The sequence below is a fragment of the Trichosurus vulpecula genome, chromosome 3 (genome assembly GCF_011100635.1).
Source record: "Trichosurus vulpecula isolate mTriVul1 chromosome 3, mTriVul1.pri, whole genome shotgun sequence".
Classification (NCBI taxonomy): domain Eukaryota; kingdom Metazoa; phylum Chordata; class Mammalia; order Diprotodontia; family Phalangeridae; genus Trichosurus; species Trichosurus vulpecula.
In genome coordinates, this window is record NC_050575.1 from 374,770,097 (window position 1) to 374,788,858 (window position 18,762).

The 18,762-nt window shown below is 37.5% G+C and overlaps 1 pseudogene; it reads right to left on the bottom strand.

Annotated features, from left to right (window-relative positions):
• Positions 1-507: 507 nt before the first annotated feature.
• The window catches only part of LOC118842632, a 31,279-nt pseudogene continuing 13,024 nt past the window's right edge, over positions 508-18,762 (bottom strand).

Here is an 18,762-nt window from a genome sequence, read left to right on the forward strand (position 1 = left end):
TGGTTTGTTGGAAAGAGCAGTAGATTCGAGGTTAGAAAAGGAAAAGGAGATTAAAAGAGTAAAAACAAAACAAAACAACATCTCGATTTCAGTTCTATCTCCACTATTGACTTACCAACTGTTACTTTGAACAAATCACTTCCATGTTCTGGGATTCAATTTTCTCAAGTGAAAAATGAGACTCCTAGTCTAGATAATCACCAAAGTCCTTTGCTGTTCTAACAACCTTCCTTCTAAGTTTCTCTTTCAAACTCTGACATTCTACATTCTAAAGGTTCTTCTCAGCTCTGTATTCCATACAAAATTTTCTAACACTGTGCTTTATCCTTTTCTTTGCACACAGGTTTTTGTTAAACAAAGCTGGTAATGGAATGTCTTTTCTGTTTAATGAATAAACATAATAGTCCTTTTATTATAGAAATTGTATTCATTGTTGAATATGGTCACATCTATGGGTTAATTCCTTTAAAATTAGAGTCAATAATTAGCATAGAATTTATCTCTTCATTACATTGCAAAGTGTCTTGTGTAGTCATAGTCTATTATTGGAATAACAGCTTGTACAAATTTCAGGAAAACGAGAAGATACATATGAATACCAAGTTCTTCTCCCCCTTCTGCAACTGTCTCGATGACTTTTTATGATTTTTATCACTTCATCATGACTGCATAGATGAATTGAATGCATAGGAGGTAGTGGAAGATGAGGATGATTTTTGATGGTCACTATTTTCTTCATATGATCATGGAATATTTTAATACATATGTATTACTGTTACAAGTTCATGTCACTCATCATAGTCAAACAGCCAGTCTTGTAGTCCAATAAAATTATTGTATATGATGTAAAGATAAGAAGTTCTGTTTTGTTAATAGAATCATCACTTCCAACATCATTTTTAGCTTTGTTGCTGTTGTTTAGTCATTTCTAATTCTTTGTGACCCCTTTTGGTGTTTTCTTGGCAAAGATACTGGAGTTATTTCCATTTTCTTCTCCAGTTCATTTTACAGATGAGGAAACTAAGGCAAACAGGGTTAAATGACTTGTCCAGGGCCACATAGCTAGTAAGTGTCTGAGGCCAGATTTGAACTCAGGTTTTCCTGACTCTAGGCCAGGTGCTTTATGCACTGTGCCACCTAGCTGTTTTGTTATGTTCGGCTATTTACTTGGTTTCCAAAGTAGCCTCCTCTATCCCCAAAAGTTCATTTTCTCCACCCTCTTCCATATCTGCTATTCTCCCTCATTAAAGCTCAGCAGTCTCAAAGTATGATACTATCCTTGTTTTCCAGGGCAACCTTCTTAAATTCTTCTATCACATCTGTAATGCCTGAGTTGTAAATTTACCTGCCCACTCCCCTTCACCAACATCTTCTTCAATTATAGATTCTGATTTATCTGAATATTCCTTTTTCTTTCGCTACGTATTGCGAGGGATATTTTTAGTAACCAAAAACTGTTTACTAACGGGTAGAAATGTCTTATCTTTCAGTTCTCTTCCTGAAGCCTTTTGCCATGTTGGACAGTGACAGACTAATTGATTTTTAGGTGCAACAAACTCTTGTTGAGTGATCATAATTGTTTCCTTAAATTTTGATTCCTTGAGTTAAATCATTCAGATCTTACTTTCTATGGTGGTATGATTTCAACTACGGACACAACTTATATAGTCCATCTTAGCATATGAGAAAGAGCTTTCTTATGGATAATATAGATTTACATAAGTCATGTAGGCATAACCACTGACTTGCTCAAGTAGAGAGTCCACGAGTGACTGTAAGTAGATTAGTCTCTCTCTAACAGGCTCTTTAGGTAGTTTTTCTTCCAGAATCCATTAGAGGCCAACATTTTCTCTGAATATGCTGACCTACTGCAGAGCCCATTTCCAGGGAACTTTTAAAGTTTTCCTCTCCAAGAGCTGAGGATTTATAATATTTCAGATCAGCACCTTAGGATTTTCTAATCATGTAGCTCCAGTTTTAAACATGAATGGAGAGTTGGCCTTTTTATTCTCCTTCTTATAGGAGTTCATAATTTTGTATTGTGATTGTAACTATCTGAAAGACATGTCTAATTTGAACAGCATATCTACTGGATACTGGCAGAAAATTCATAGTGCAAGAGCAATCAGCTGGAATGATTTGTAAATATTTATTTTGCTGGCCAAATCCTTTTGGCTGAGCCATCTGAATTGACCCTGGGGAATTTCCAGATATAAGGCAATATTGGTTATTTTACATTTCACTGTGTTCATTTCTCTGACTTGTTATCTTTTGTGTGGATAGATCATGGATAAATCTCCTACAGAGGGGAAGTCATTGAAGGAAACATCAACACTGATGCTTCAGGGAATGTGTTTCAGGGAATACTCTTTCACTGAGAAACAGAGGGATCTGCCAGGTTGGCCTCAATAGAGGCCACACAATTCCTCCAAATCTTCTTTGTACAAAACTCAAATGAGTTTGATATGTACTTTTTGAACTGAATTGAATTCGTCTTTATGAAATTCATAGCAAGATAATGATGAAAGTGACATATTTTAATACAATTAAATTCAACAAATAGTTATAAAGCATTGCTATGATCAGGACCCAGATACCATGGCCAAGTGGAGAGGAACATGACTTGGGGATCAGGAAGTCTTGGATCTGAGTCTCATCTCTGATCCATCTAGGCCACATTACATGAATCAAGTAAGTCACTTTTCCCCTCAGGGCCCCAGACAACTCTAAATGGCAGAATAATAGCTCATTTTTATTGGTAGGGCTAATTCCTTTAGGGGAAAAGCCTTATAAGAGTGAAATCACAGGCTCAGTCCAAATGGGCCAGACACTAAGTTAGGCACTGGAGATGCAAAGGCAAAATATAATAGTACACTCAAAGAGCTAGCATTCTACTGCGGACTGAAGATATGCAACATAAATATAACACGAACAAAGAAATGAAAAGAATTTTTTAAAATGATTGAGTGGTAATAATGGGCCGTGGGAGCTGATGTAAAGGTCTCGCATAGGAAGTGGATAAAGGTGAATTCAATTCAGTTCGACAAGTATATATTATGTACATAACACATGCCAGGCACTGGGCTAGGTATTGAGGACACAAAGGCAAAAAGAAAAGATTCTTTGTTCCAGAAACTCATATTCTATTGAGAGTTAAAGAAGGGAGCAACAACATATGCAAACACAGGTAATTTTAAAATGTGCAAAATAAATGAGATATTTATCCACAGGAAAGCATTAACGTGACTGGAGAAATCAGCAAGGGTTTCTCACAAAGGGGATGTAGCACTTGAACTAAGTCTTAAAGGTACTTACAGGCGCCGAGCATTGGAGGCAAAAAGGAAAAAGATTCCAGACCTGTAAGAAAGCTGGTGTAAAGATATGGAGATAGGAGATAAAATGCTATTTAAGGGGAAAAGCAAACAAGCCAAATGGCCTTGAACGTGAGACAAGAGGTAATGTGTGAATAGCCTAGAAAGTAAAGTGTGAACTAAGATAGGAAGGGCACTAAATTAAAACTGTGCAGTTTATTTGTTTATTTTTACTTTATCTTTCTATTAAATTAAAATAAGATAGATAGATATACATATATATGTATTTAAATTTTGAGTTATAAATTCTTTTTCTTCCTCCTTCTCCTCCCCCTTCCTTGAGAAGGCAATTTGATATAGATTTTACATGTGCAGTCATGCAAAACCTTTCTGTAAAAGAAAATGCAGACCAAAAATAAGAAATAAAGAAAAACAAAGAAAGTAAAAAGAAATACTTCAATTTGCGATTTGCCTTCAGACTCCATCAGTTCTTCCACTGGAGGTAGGTAGTGCTTTTTCATCATAAGTTCCTAAGGATTGTCTTGGATCATTATGTTGCTGAGAATAGTTAAGTCCTTCACAAACTGTAGTTTATATTTTATTACACTGCCATGAGTAACCATGGTATTCATATAACATTATGCAAATCTCAAAAGGATTTGGAGACAAAGGAGACACTATACAAATTTACCAAAAATGGGTGACTACTGATAAGCCCTGACCTCAGGTTATTCAGGAGATGCCTGAATCAGACCTTCTTTCCATATGCCATCTCTTGCCCAAGCTCAGCACTATAGGGAATAGGCAGGGAAGATACAGATCCTTCCTAGATGCTGGACCAGCAAGAATGCAAGGGTAGTGGCTGAAGACTTCTTGACACTTCAGATCACAGAATGTCAGAGTTGGAAATGTCCTTAGAGATCATCTAGATCAACTATCTCATGTTCTAGATTAGGGAACACAGACCCAAAGAGAGGAAATGATTTTCTCAAAGACATGTAATGAGTTAGGAGTAAAGCAGAGAATTTAATACAGGAAAAAAATACAAAGTAGTAATTAAGTCCTTATGTGACAAACATAATCCCCTCCCCCCCGGCCCCCAAGCCTTACAGATACAAGGAAATGTGAAAACCTGGTTTCTTCCCTCAAGGAGCTCACATTCTAATGAAATAGGAAATATGCAAAAAAATGGCAGACATATATATTGTAAATGGAAACAGGGGGCGTAGGGGGGTGGGATAGAGAGGGACTTGAATGTGCCTCGAAAAAGGTATGGTTGAAGCTTAAGTCTTAAAGTAAGCCAGGAAGCAAAATGGAGAAGACACATATTCCAGGCATGGAGGAGAGCCAGTGAAGAGACATCCAGTCCAGAAATGGAGGGTCTGCTAGGAGGAACAATGATGAGGTCGATGTCACTGGATCATAGAGTACTGGGAAGAGTAAAATGTAAGAAAAAAGAAAAGGGAAGAAAAGACAAGGTCCTGGAAGGCTTTAAATGACAGACAGAATTTCTATATCTGATTCTGGACAGATCAAAGGGAAATGTACTTTTTTTGAGTTAAAGAGATAACAAGTTCTGACCTGTACTTTAGGGAAAATAAAAAAAAAAGAAAACCTTGACAGTTGAATGGAGGATGGATGGGCATGAGGAGAGATTTGAGGCAGAAAAATTAACCAAAAGGCAGGGGGTTTCTTCTTGATTGAGATATCTGTTTTGTAGATATATTGGCCCCTATGGAGGATATGATTTGGTCAATAAATGTAGGAAAAGAGAAGACATTGTGAATGCTTTGAGTTTTCTGTCTCTCCCTCTAACACTGGAATAGCTAAGAGGTTATCTTGAGAGTGTTTGAGAGAAATTAAAGGAACTGAAATATCCTTTCTGGTGGGAGATTCTGTAGTCCTATTTTTGGCTCCCATTTTTCAAATTGCTTGTAAAGATCTTTTCATTGGTACCCTCACAGAGATTCAGATGATCCAGGATGTACAAAGTGATCAGAATTGTAAAGGTTCCTTTGGTCTAACTAACATCAGTAAACCGTCACAGGGTATACTGTGACTATTCGCCATCTCTGATAGCCCAGTTTCCTCATATATAAAATGGAGAGAGTAGAACTATTCCACATAAACAAGGTTGTTTTAAGGGGGTCAGAAATCTGCAATTGCTATAGAATTGAGAATTAGCATCACCATTGCTATTAATCATCTCATGAGCATGTCTTTAATATCCCCACCTCCATGCCTTTGCTTGTGTGTTTGTTTCCATTTCATCTATCTTCCTTATCCTTATGCTCTCCTTATCAAACCCTAACTATTCTTTAAGGCCCAGATTAAATGCCACTTTCTCTGTGAAAAGGGGCAACTAGGAGGCATAGTGGATAGAGTGCCTAGCCTGGAGTCATCTTCCTGAGTTCCAATCAAGCTTCAGACACTTACTAGATGTGTGACCCTGGACATGTCACTTAACTCTGTTTGCCTCAGTTTCCTCATCTGTCAAATGACCTGGAGAAGGAAATGGAAGACCACTTCATTATCTCTGCCAAGAAAACTGCAAATGGGGTCATGGAGAGTAAGGCAAAACTGAACAACAGTCTACAAAAACTTCCCTCTCCTCCTTCCAACCTAAGCCAGGTACAATGAAAAGAAATTGTCTCTGGAATCAGAGGATCTGGGTTCAAATCCTGTCTCTGATACTACCTGTTTGACCTAATGCAAGTTATTTTACCTCAGTTTCTTCATCAGTAAAATGAGGGGTTTGGATCACATGACCCCTAATCTCCCTTCCAGCTCTAGATCTAAATCTATTCTACAATTTATCAGACTTCTTCGTGACTTTTAAAATTGTACCATATGCCCTGGTTTTATATCCCTGCCTTATATGCCCATTAGACTGTATGTCTCCTGAAAGTAGAGATAGTGCCTTATTTATCTTGGCATTCCTGGCAGTCCTGAGCATAGCATTTTGCACTAAGACATAAGGAAAACAAAACTTTGTCACGTATATAAGAAATATTAATTTAAATTCTGACTCCTTGAATTATTAGTTATGTGACAATGGACAAGTCACTGACATTATCTGAACCTGTTTCCTCATTTCTTAAATATTTCATATCACGTCTAGTCTACTGTGTTCAGTTTTGTACCCTACTCTTGAAAAAAAATTGGTTAGCCACAGAGTGTCCTGATGAAGATTGCCATATGTATGAGCAATATAGAAGATAATTGTCAATACGCCTATGTAGTTCTGTATTGCAAAATATGAGACTCTCCATATAGAATGTAGAAAAAGTAAAACATTTATTCAGACACCAGAGACCCAGATCTCAAAACCAATAAGTCCAATCCATCATTGCAGCAAAGAAACTAATACATATTATCTCAGCAAAGAACCATTCCATTCCATTCCATAACCTCCCTGCCCCCTGCTGGGGCCTCACCACCAACAAACACTCACAGCACAGCTAGCACACCTTCTCTCTCTCCCTCAGCTCCAACAACTCTGAGAATTTCCTGCTCCACCCTTCCAGTTCCTCTCATTCAGCAAGCTCCTCCCACTACATGTGACTTAGGCTTCCTGTGATATAAGCAGGTCACGTGGGCCTATTAATGGGTGGGAGAGATCTTCAAATTTAAATTACCATTTGTTTTAACAATCAGGCTAGCAGCTGTTGTGGTGAAAGACCAACACAAGCCCAACAACAAGCACGCTACCAGCACGCTGCAAAAGCACAGGTTCTTTTGATCTGCTTTACTAAGGAAAGCAACGTTAAGGGGTTAAAAAGCTTACTTTAATTCAGCATACAAATGCCATTCACTTAATTCAGGGAAAAATCCAGCACCCTGAACTTTGGAGCAAATATAAACAAATTACAAACATCGACAGACAGACCAAATACAATTCATAGTTACCAACATCTAGGTATGCATGCCACCGCAGTTGTGGGTAAGAGCTCCGAAAGAGAGAAAGTCAATCCCCGGTTTTATATCGTTTTCAGGGTCAAGGGGGAGTCACACATGCGACTCACCCACGTGACCTAAAATCGTCACAAAGAGGCTACTTAAACTCACGTGGTCTAAAAGCCTCTGATGTCCCAAACTTGTCACTCAAACCCATGTGTAAACTAGGCCCTCCCTGAGGCAAGGAGGTCACCAAGGATTCTCAATCTAATCAAGGAAACAAAGACCAAACTCTTCAAGGCCACTTGGTTGAACTGAGTGCTAAGAGCCCATTTTGTTTGCCAACACACCATTATACCAAATGATTAGTGGATTTAAGATTATGGCATTTAAGGATTACCTAAAGAAATTAAGAATAGTTTTGTTTGGGAGGCAAAGGGTTTGCACTTGTTGGAGGTCTAACAGGCTGGTAGACTACTTCAGATGTAAGTTGAAATATGTATGTCCATCTGTGTCTATATCTATATCTACATAGATATAGATATACACACATATACATACACACACACGTATATGTATATGTTTGGCCACAAAAATACCATCTGATTTCAAATTTCTATAATTCTATTAATACAGATTTTCAACTGGGAAAGAAAAGAAAAACAAACCTGGTATAAGGAAGACAGTAAATAAGCATTTAATGAATGTGTGCTATGTGCCAGGTACTGTGATAATTCTTTTACAAATATTATCTTATTTGATCCCCACAACAATCCTATGAAATAGGTGCTATTATTATCCTGATTTTGCAGTTGAGGAAACTAAGACAGGTATAGATTAAATGACTTGCCGAGGGTCATATAAGCAAGTGAATAAGTGAATGTCTAAGGTTAGTTTTGAACTCATGTCTTCTGGCTTACAAGCTCAGTGGCCCCTCTATCCACTGCTTCACCTAACTGCTTAGCTAGGGTACGATGACAAATATCTTCAAGTATTTAAAAAATTGACATATGGAAGAGAGATTTGATTTATTCTGTTTGCCCCAAGAAGAACAGGAACTGGAAATTGTAGATGGTCATATTTAGGCTTTGGAAAGGGGAAAATACGATAAAAGTTACTCCTGTCCTTAAATGAGTGGGCTGCCTTAGGAGCCCATGGTTTTCCCTTCACCGGAGATCTTCAAGCTCAAAGTGGTTGACCATTTGTTGAAGATTTTGGAATTGAGGTTTTTGATCAAATCTGCATTGGACTAGATGGCTTCCAGAAAGCTGTCTCACACTGAGATTTCAGTAACTCTATGAAAATGAGGGATAATGATCTATTCATTCCCTCTCTTGCAGAACTCTTATGATGAAAGTGCTGATTAAAACTTTAAGTAGTGTAGGAGGGTGCGATAGTTATTAGATTAGAAATTCAGTTAAGGCTTAAACTTCCTCTGATGTATGACTTCATTTCTTTGGGCAGGGCCACTATCAGTGCTATCCATCCATGCCTTCAGGTACAGGTGGATCATTGTCTCTTTCTGTAAATCTTCACCAGATCTGCCAAAGGGCTAAAAGACTCCACAGGTTCTTTGAACACTTGGTGAATATCTATTCGTTAATCAATTGATTAACTATTTATCATACTGGAGACAAATTGTCCACACATCCCTTTCAGCCTTTAGCAATCTAATTGTATTCCTAAAATTCTCGGTATTGAAACCAAATGACGGCCCACTGAGATCCCATCAACCTCAAGAATAGCTAACTTTACCTTCTAACAAAATCCTGTTGATCTACCACCATCAGAGAAAATGACAAACACACTTTATACCCATCCATTATATTAACTGTCACCAAGTCTTGACAGTGACATATGGTACCAGTTATAATTATATTTAATATATATGATATAATATGAATATATGTATACATGATACAAATATGTACGCAAATATATAAATATGTATTTATTCATACTTTGTCAGACATCTCCTCCCCTGCAAAACACACACACACACACACACACACACAACAACAACAACAACTACAACAACTCTTTTTCCTGGATTATAAAGTACTTATTTTAATTAAAAAATTGGAAGAAAATACATTTGAATATTTTAAATATTTTCAATTGTAGACCACAGCACCATGTAAAGAATAGAAAGCTGGCCTTGGAACTCGATGACCTGATCAATTATCATCTCTGATGCTGATTTCTTGATCCTGGGAAAGTCACTTAATTTCTCAATGTTCTAGGTAATGTTCTAAGTCTATAAGCTATAGCAAAGGTGCCAAACTACATTGGTAGAGAAAATTTCCATAACTGTTAAAAATAAGCTAAATTTCTACATCTTGTTGAGTTGTTCATCAAAGTTGTATAGCTCAGTGGCTCAGTGGATAGCATATTTGAGTAGGAGTCAGAAAGACCTGAGTTCAAATTACGCCTCAGACACTATCACTGTGACTCTGGGCAAGTCAATTATTGTATCTCAGCTTCACTTTTCTTATCTATAAAATGAGGATAGTGATAGCCCCTACATCACAAGGTTGTTGTGAAGATCAAATGAGACCACACATTCAAATACTATGCAAGCCAAAACCCGCCAGTTATCACCACAATTTTTTAACCAGTAAATACAATTTTCCCTTCTACACTTCAGGGGTTGAGGTGTAGTACACCTATGATCTGGAGAATCAATGAAAAATTTCTCAGCCTGAGAAGTCTGAACTTTTTCCTTATCTTTTATGGGATATTTAGAGTACCTTATTTTAAAAAATTGGGGTGATAATATGCAATGCTATACATATATATACATATTCCCCATGTATAAGACGCACCCTTTTTCAAAAAATTTGGGGTCTAAAAACTAGATGCCTCTTATACAGTGGTTGTAGATTTTTTTTAATTGCATTTCCCACTTTTTCGCACTTGTTTTTGCCCTCATTGTTGTAGATTTTTTTTTACTTCCATTTCCCGCTTTTTCACACTTGTTGTCTTTGCAGTCAATGTTTCACATTTGTTACATATATTAGGTTATGTTTTGCCACATTCTGCCCAGAAATGGCTAAGAAAAGGTTTTTGTACAGTGCTGAATTCAAGTTAAAAGTGATCCAGCTTGCAAAAGTAAATGGAAATCGTGCTGCTGCATGTGCATTTGGTCCTCCCCCAACCGAGAAAACAATCTGAGACTGGCTATGGGAAGAAGAAATCCTACTGAAAATGCCATGGCAGAAGAAAGCCATGAGACACAAGTCAGCAAAATGGCCTGATGTAGAGAGGGAATTGAAGATATGGACTGAAGAGCAAAGGGCAATTGGAATTCCTGTGTCCACAAAGATGGTTCAGCATGAGGCAAGAAGAACTGCTGATGAAAAAGAAGTTACTGATTTCAAAGGAGGACACAACTGGTGCTTCAGATTCATGAAACAGAATGGACTAAGCATACGTACACATGCCGGACTTGTGTCTTATACAATGTGTCTTAAGGTGCATCTTATACATGGGGAAATACAGTATACACACACACACACATAAAAATAAATAAATAAATAAATATATATATATATGCATATATGTATATATATGTAAATAATGCGTTGTAAAAATTGAATTAATATTTTGCAATTTTATATACATACATGCATATATATATATATGTATGTGTATATATATATATATATATGAATGTGTTATGCATTTCTGAGTTTCTAACTTTTTTCTGTGTCACCTGCTGGCCTTCATGTGTCACCTGCAGCTTCTGCAAAATTCCCCCCGAATTCCTATTTAATTTCTTATGCCAACCCATGATATTTCGAAACCACAATGGAGAAAGTTGCTATGTGGAAGGGATAACTGTAGTAACAATAACACTCATGTGGAGGCTGGATGGCTTGGCAGATAGAGTCCTCGGTCTAGAGTTAGAAACACTCATTTTCCTGAGTTCAAATCCAGCCTCAGAAACTTATTAGCTGTGTGACATTAACCCAAAGAAGTGGAAAACCACTCTGCCAAGAAAACCACAAATGAGATCAAGAAGAGTCAAATACAACTGAAAATGACTAAACAATTGAACTTTAAGTTGAAAAAAAAACTTTTACATATGTTATATTATTTGATAATGCACAAAACCCCTATGAGCTAAGTTCTGTACATATCATTAAACCCATTTTGGAGATGGAAAATCTGGGCCTCAGAGAGAGTAGTTGATTTGTCCAGAGTCACACAAAACAAGTAACTGACATGGCATCTGAATCCAGGCCTTCCTGGCATCAGGTACAACAGCCCATCCATTAGGAAATGCTGCCCCCTCCCAAGATTTTCTAATATACCTTTGAGCGAGGTAAGATAAGTGTTACTAGTTTAACTTTACAGATAAAGAGATCTGAGATTCAGAGAGATGACTTGAGTGTCACAGAGGTTAAAAATGCTATTGCTGAGTCTATATCCCAGGGCCTCCGATTTCAAGTTCAAAGAGCTTTCCCCCTGTTCCACACTTTTGCCCATCCCCCACACAGCTGCCTCCATGCCTTCTTTTTTTAAGTGTTTTTTTGACCAACTCACTCCCTTATTTAGTAGACTTCAGAATATAGGTGTGGGGAACTTGCACCCTCAAGGCCGCATGTAGCCCTCTAGGTCCTTACATTTGGACCTTTGACTGAATCCAAACTTCACAGAACAAATCATTTTATTAAGGGGATTTGTTCTGAGAAATTTTTATTAAGGGGATTTGTTCTGTGAATTTTGGATTCAAAAGGCCATGTGTGAGGACTTAAAGGGCCATATGTGGCCTCGAGGCAGCAGGTTCCCCACCCCTACAGGATATCACTTTTTTTTTTCTTCTCTAGAGTAAAATATACATTTTTAATTTGTCTTTTAAAGTCTTTCACAAATTGGCCACAACCCATCTTTCTGGTCTCATTATACATCATTTCTCTTCCCATACTCTTTGGTCCTGCCAACCTGGCCATCTCTGTTCCTCTTCCTTATCTATGCCTGTATGCTGGCCATCTCCCATGCCTGGAATCCACTCCCTCCTCACCTCCATCTGTCAGAATCTGTGTCTTCCTTCAAGCCAAAGCTCAACCACCATCTTCTACACACAGATTTCTGTGGTAGTCTCCCTCAAATCTGGTCTCTGATACTTACTAGCTAGGTCACCTTGGGCAAGTCACTTAACCTTTTTCTTTCTCCATCTCCTCAACTAGAAAATGGAGATAATTATAGCATCTACCTAGCGGGTATGTTTTAAGGAACAGATAGGTGATATTTGTAAAGCACTTAGCATAGGGCCTGATCAGGGTGGAGAAGATGAACCTTCAGAAGGCTCTTTTCTAAGATTCTAAGTTTTAGGGAATGTCTTGAATTTCTTGGGTAGAGGAAGTTTCCTCATCTGAGCATTCTCAATGAATTCACAGGTTCATATATGTGGAATACTAAGAAGTTTATGGCCCAGGAGGGCCCCTACACCAATGAATAAGAATCCCTTCAATGACATGTATCACACATGGCCGTTCAGCCTTTGGTTGAGGGCCTACAGTGAGGGAGAACATACTATCTTTCAAGATGGCCCACATCACTTTTGGAAGGCCCTAATTATTATAAAATTGCTCCTCAAAGTAAGTCTAAATTTTCTTATTTATAATTTTGACACATTGCTCCTCAATTGGCATACAGTATGACTATAGTAGGGCTGTTAGGTGGCATAGTGGATACAGTGACAGGCCTGGAGTGAGGAAGATCTGAATTCAAATCTTGCATCAGACACTTACTAGCTGTGTGACCCTGGGCAAAACATTTAACCTTGCTTGCCTCAGTTTCCTCATTTGTAAAATGAGCTGGGGAAGGAAATGGCAAACTACTCTGGTGGTAAGTAGAAAGAATTGCTTTCTCTGACAAGAAAACCCCAAATGGGGTCACAAAGAGTTGGATACAACTAAAATGACCAAACAACAAACACAAAGGGTATGGTAAATGTTGTTGATTTGCATCAGAAATTGGGGCCAAGAGAAGCAAAGCTAATGCTTCTGCAGAAGAGCCCTTTACATTCTGGAAAACAGTTATCATCTCCCACTTATGTCCTTTATTTCCAGATCTTTCAAATATTCTGAGCATGCTATGGTATAAAACCCATTGCCTTCCTGGATGCCTTCTTGTGGATGCTCTCCAGCTTACCAATGTCCATCCTGAAATATGGTGCCCCAAACTGTACCTAACGCTTTGATGTGGTTTGCTGGGATAGGGAACATAAGGAATATCAGCTCTACAATCCTGTATTCACAAATGGCTAAAATGTTTAAAGGCAAATTTGTACTAATCAATATTAATTAGTGAAAGAAAATGTTCATCAGTCTGTCCAAAACTATCAGTGCTTGACTACACATAGGGCTGGGGCAGCTAGGTGGTGCAGTGGATAGGGTTTCTGGCTTGGAAACAGGAAGATTCCTCTTCCTGAGTTCAAATCTGGCTTCAGATACTAGCTGTACCAGCCTGGACAAGTCACTTAATGCTGTTTGTCTCAGTTTCCTCATTTGTAAAATGGGCTGGAGAAGGAAATGGCAAGCCACCCCCATATTTTTGTCAAGAAAAACTTAAATGGGATCTCTGGCTTGGAACAGTTAGAGGAGGAGTAGGGTTATGATAATCTGTGTAATGGACACACAATAGTACATTAACAGAATTGGAGAGGAAATCAGAAAAACAAGCCAAAAAAAAGAAACTTTGTGTAACAAGAATCAACTAACATCTGCCCAGGAATTCCCTCTTCTACATCATTTCCAAGCTGGTCTACATTGAAAGATATCTGGAGATGAGGAATCTACTACTTCCTTACCCCTTCCACTTATGGAGAGTTTCAATTGTTAGGGGTTTTATTCTATTATTTTTTTTCTTAGAAAGATTCAGAAATAGGCCATTACAATTTGTAATTCCACCCCCCCACCATTGTATCCCCTGTAACCAATGGAAAAAATATGATTATGTCTCTATATGAGAGTGTTTTAACTACTTGAGGACCATAATCATACTATTCCTACATCTTTCCTTTTCTAAGAAAACATCTTTGAAGTCTTCCATCATTCCTTATATTTCATAGTCTCCAGTCCCTGTACCATCCCAGTCACCCTCTTCAATATGTTCTCTAGTATGTCAAGCTTTCTCCTAAAATGCAGGACTCATAACAGAACACAATATTCCAGATGTAGAAGAAAATGGAATCTGATCCATGTGGCCCATCTGGATTAAGATAAGAGATTGAGGAGAAATAAATCCCAAATGTAAATGACATAAAAACAATTGTAGAATCATTAGCTCATAGATTTAGAAATGGGAGGGAATATAGAGTCTATATATGCCATCCCCTTCATTTTACAAATAAAATAATTTATTAAGAAATCAGCTTTAGCTTTATATATTTGCCTTCATGATACCGCCAAGCCCTTAGTCATATCCTCTTAACATTTCATCAATAGCTTGAAAGAAAAATAGGTTAAGTAAAAGACTGTGTCAAAGAAGCATCAAATATTGATATGAGCAAATCCTAAAACAGAAGGGACAAGCATATTCAAAGGTATTTGGGTGAAGATCAATGGAGGCAGAAATAGACATGATGTTTTCATTGGGATTTATTGTAGACCACCTGGACAGAAAGAGAAAATAGATAAGGATATCAGGAAATAGATAAAAAACTTGGCATAGAGGCATGATATAATAGTGAGGAAGAAGTTTAATTTTGCTTATATATGCTGTGTCTGTCTGTCTCCTTTACACACACACACACACACACACACACACTCACACTCTCTCTCTCACTCACACACACACACACACACACACACACACACACACACACACTCCAAGATAACATAACAGCAAATTTGATTCAATTCCTGCCATCAAGGAACAACTGCTTATTAGGTAGAAATTATAACATCATTGGAAAGAAAAAATATTTTAGAATTTTTCATTGAGAAGAAGAAAACTAGGTATAATTTGACATGGATTCTGTATTTTGCCAGAACACATTTGAAAGAGATGGCCTCAAGTTCAGCCAGCAAAATCAACTCCAGAGGGATGGACAGCTCTCAAGACTGGCATTTTGAAGAAAGAGGAATAGTTTTGATGAGAAGAAAAAAATGGATTTATCTCAACAGATTAACATAAATACACAGGAAAACCACCTACTGATTTCCATTTTTAAAAGACACACACAATTAGAAGCAAATGCATTTTGTGGGAAAGGGATACAAAATTATGGAAGGGTTCAGAATGATGTCAAGATAGCTAAAGCTGAGAATTAGCTTGGGTTGAAAAGTAAAGCTAAGGACAACAAAAAAGATTCTGTTGTTTGTTTGTTTAAGTTAAATTGGAGAAACAAAAAAGAAGCAAAGAAGGCGCAGGACTACTATTTTGAGATTCATGTGATGATAAAAATTATAGAAACCCGTTCACCATTTATTTTGATTCTCTTTTCTGTCAAGGTTAAGTATTTTTGACCCTGAAAAGACCAGAGAAAAGCAGTTAATAGGGAGTTAATATCCAAGATAACAGAAGAATGCTTCCTAGTCCTTGATGAGTTCAAATAACTAGACCTAGATGAACACTATTCTCAAATACTAAAAGAAAAAAAATGGTGAATGTGATTTGATCAAACACATCATGATTCCTGAAAGACTGTGGGATAGACGAGGTACTTCATGACTAAAGAATGTCCTAATTTTTAAAAAAGGAAATAGAATCAAGTTTGCAAATATAGGCCAGTGATTCTCATTCATTTATTAAACAAGAATTCTGATGCTACCTCTGATAGAAATCTAGACTGTATTGTTAAAAGGTGGCTGAAAATCTAGAAGCAATAATTGCAAAGAGCAAAGATGATTTCAACCAGGAGAAGCCATGTCCTACTAAGTTCATTTCTTTTTTTCTTAATGGACTGCTAAATTTAAAGAATTTCATAGATTAAATTTACCCAGATTTTTTCAAAGTATTTGTGCAAAGTTTCTTATGTTATTCTTACAGGAAACTTTCAGAAATGTGGGTTACATGATAGTGAAGTTCAGTGGGTTTTGAACTAGTTAAAAGATCTAAGCCCTTAAATAATCATTAATGGTTCAATGTCAGTTTGGAGGTAGGTCCCTAGTATAATATCCCAGGGATCTGTGCTTAGTTCTATTTGTTCGATTTTTTTTTATTGACAAGATAAAGCTGTTTATCAGAGGTTCATCAAATCTTAAATAGAACACAGCTGGGAGAAATGCCTTACTATATGAGATAGTTGAACAACGTTCCAAAAAGATTCTGACAGGATAGAATGTGGAGCTGAGTGGAATGAGTGTGACATTCAATGTGATTGAAATAAATACAAAGTTAAAATAAATCAAGTTCATAAGGGCAATATGGAAGGAGTTTGGTTGGGAAACAATTTATCTTAAAATGATCTCTGGATTTTAGTGGACTATGAGTGCAATATAAGGAAGCAGCATAATAATGAATCAATTAAAATAAAGAAACTAATGTGATTTCTTAACAGAGGCATGGTATTCTGTACAGGAAAGCAACAGTCCCTCTGTGCTTTTTTGTTTGCTTGTTTTAAGGTGTCTTCCTTTGACTCACTTCTTAAAGAGGCCTATTCACTGAATGGATGTTGCCTCACTCAAACTGAGAACCTGAAAAGACCTTAGCTTTTTTAAAAGGGCCAAGGTCTCCCACTGCATCCTGGACCATTTCCAGTTGTCTTGATTAATACCAGACCACTTGACTCAGATGGCTCTGGAGAAGAAGGTGAGGTTGATGACTTTGCACAGCTTCCCCTCAATCAAATCGAAGTTAATTGCAAGTCACATCATCTTCTCCCTAATGTCATGGTCCTCTGAGAATGAAGGACAAAACCACACACAATCTTCTTTGGACATGTCTGGAGGATGGTCTTCTGCTCTGGGTACCACATTTTAGGAAGGGCACATAAACTGGAGAGCACTCAGAGGAGGGCATCTTGGAAGATGATCTTATTATCATCCCCAGTGAGGAATGGCTGAAGAACTTAGAGCCACTTAGCTTAGACAAGAGACGTCTTGAAGGGTGGACATGATTGCCACATTCAAGTCATTTTCAGGGATGTTAAATGAAAGAAATTTTGCATTTTGCTTGGCCTCAGAGGGACAAGGATATTTTGAAAAACTTCCTAAAAATCATGCTACTCAAAAGTGAAATTAACAGATTACCTTCATTAGAAGCTTTCAAGCAGAGATTTCACAAGTACTTGTTGGGCATATCGTAAAGAGGATTTCTTTTCTAGTCACAAGTTGAAATAAATGGAAATTTAGGTCTCTTCCAACTCTAAGATCCTTTGATTCTGATTCTCTAATATAAATGACAAGCTAACATTGTTTGATGGGAAGGTCAGCATTGAATGTAAGAATTGAGACCTAAAAAAACATTGATAGACTAGAAGGGGTAGATCATGCCTAGAAAGATGAAGGCTAACAGAGGGAAGCACACAATATTATGATTTTGTTTGAAAAGGGTTAAATATACAAGAAGAGGAAGACAAAGAGAAAAAGGGGAAATGGGTGAGACATGTAGATTTATTTATGTAAACGCAAGGCTTTATGACAATAATTCACAGCCAGGTCATTGTAATGAGGAATGACAAGAGATTTATCCTTAAAGAGCCTGGGTTTAGTGATCCATGTAGATAATATAAAGAAATCATAGCAACTTTGCAAAACATAATGGTAGCCCAAAGAAAGAATAAAACAAAATGATTATCACCTCCTGAATACCTACCAATACATGACCCCTGGTCAGAATTAACCATCAGAAGCTGGCTATCTGTCATAGAACTAAAGACAACAAATCCCCATGCTATAAATACAGATCTGAAAATGTGCTGGGGAACTCAACGAATAAACTATCCTGGAATTAGATTATTATCACAGATTGAACCACTGCCCACAATCACCCAGACAACATTGATCCACAAAACCCCAGGAACAGCATTTTTAATAGATGTAATGATACCGAATTTCATTATGTCCAAGCTTAATGAAGAGAGGAATTTTCAAAATAGAGTGACCAGGCAGAGGTCAAGGTCATGTGGGAACAGCACGAGGTACACGTCATCATATTGTTCTGTCTGTTACCAGAGCGGCAACAAGGTTGCTTTCAGGGAGCCTACAGAAGATGAGTTTAAAGCATAATGGTTTTATTCAATGATAACAGGTGGCTATTTTATTCACCTGGGTGATGATCAATAGAACATTAAATATAAATAGAAATAGCAGGATGATGAAAAAGTGACAAAGCAGAAGGAGCTCTGGGCCTGGGATCAGGAAGACCTGAATTCAAATCCAACCTCAGATAACTACTCAATGTGTGATCCTGGGCAAATCACTTAATTACCACCATCTTCCTCAGTTTCCTCAACTATAAAATGGGAGTAATAACAGCATCTACCTCGCAGAGTCGTAAGGATCCAACGAGATAAAATTTGTAAAGCCCTTGGCGCCGTGCCTGAAACGTGCGCTTAATAAGCGCTCGTTCATTTATCTCCTCCGAATGGTTTCTTTTGAAC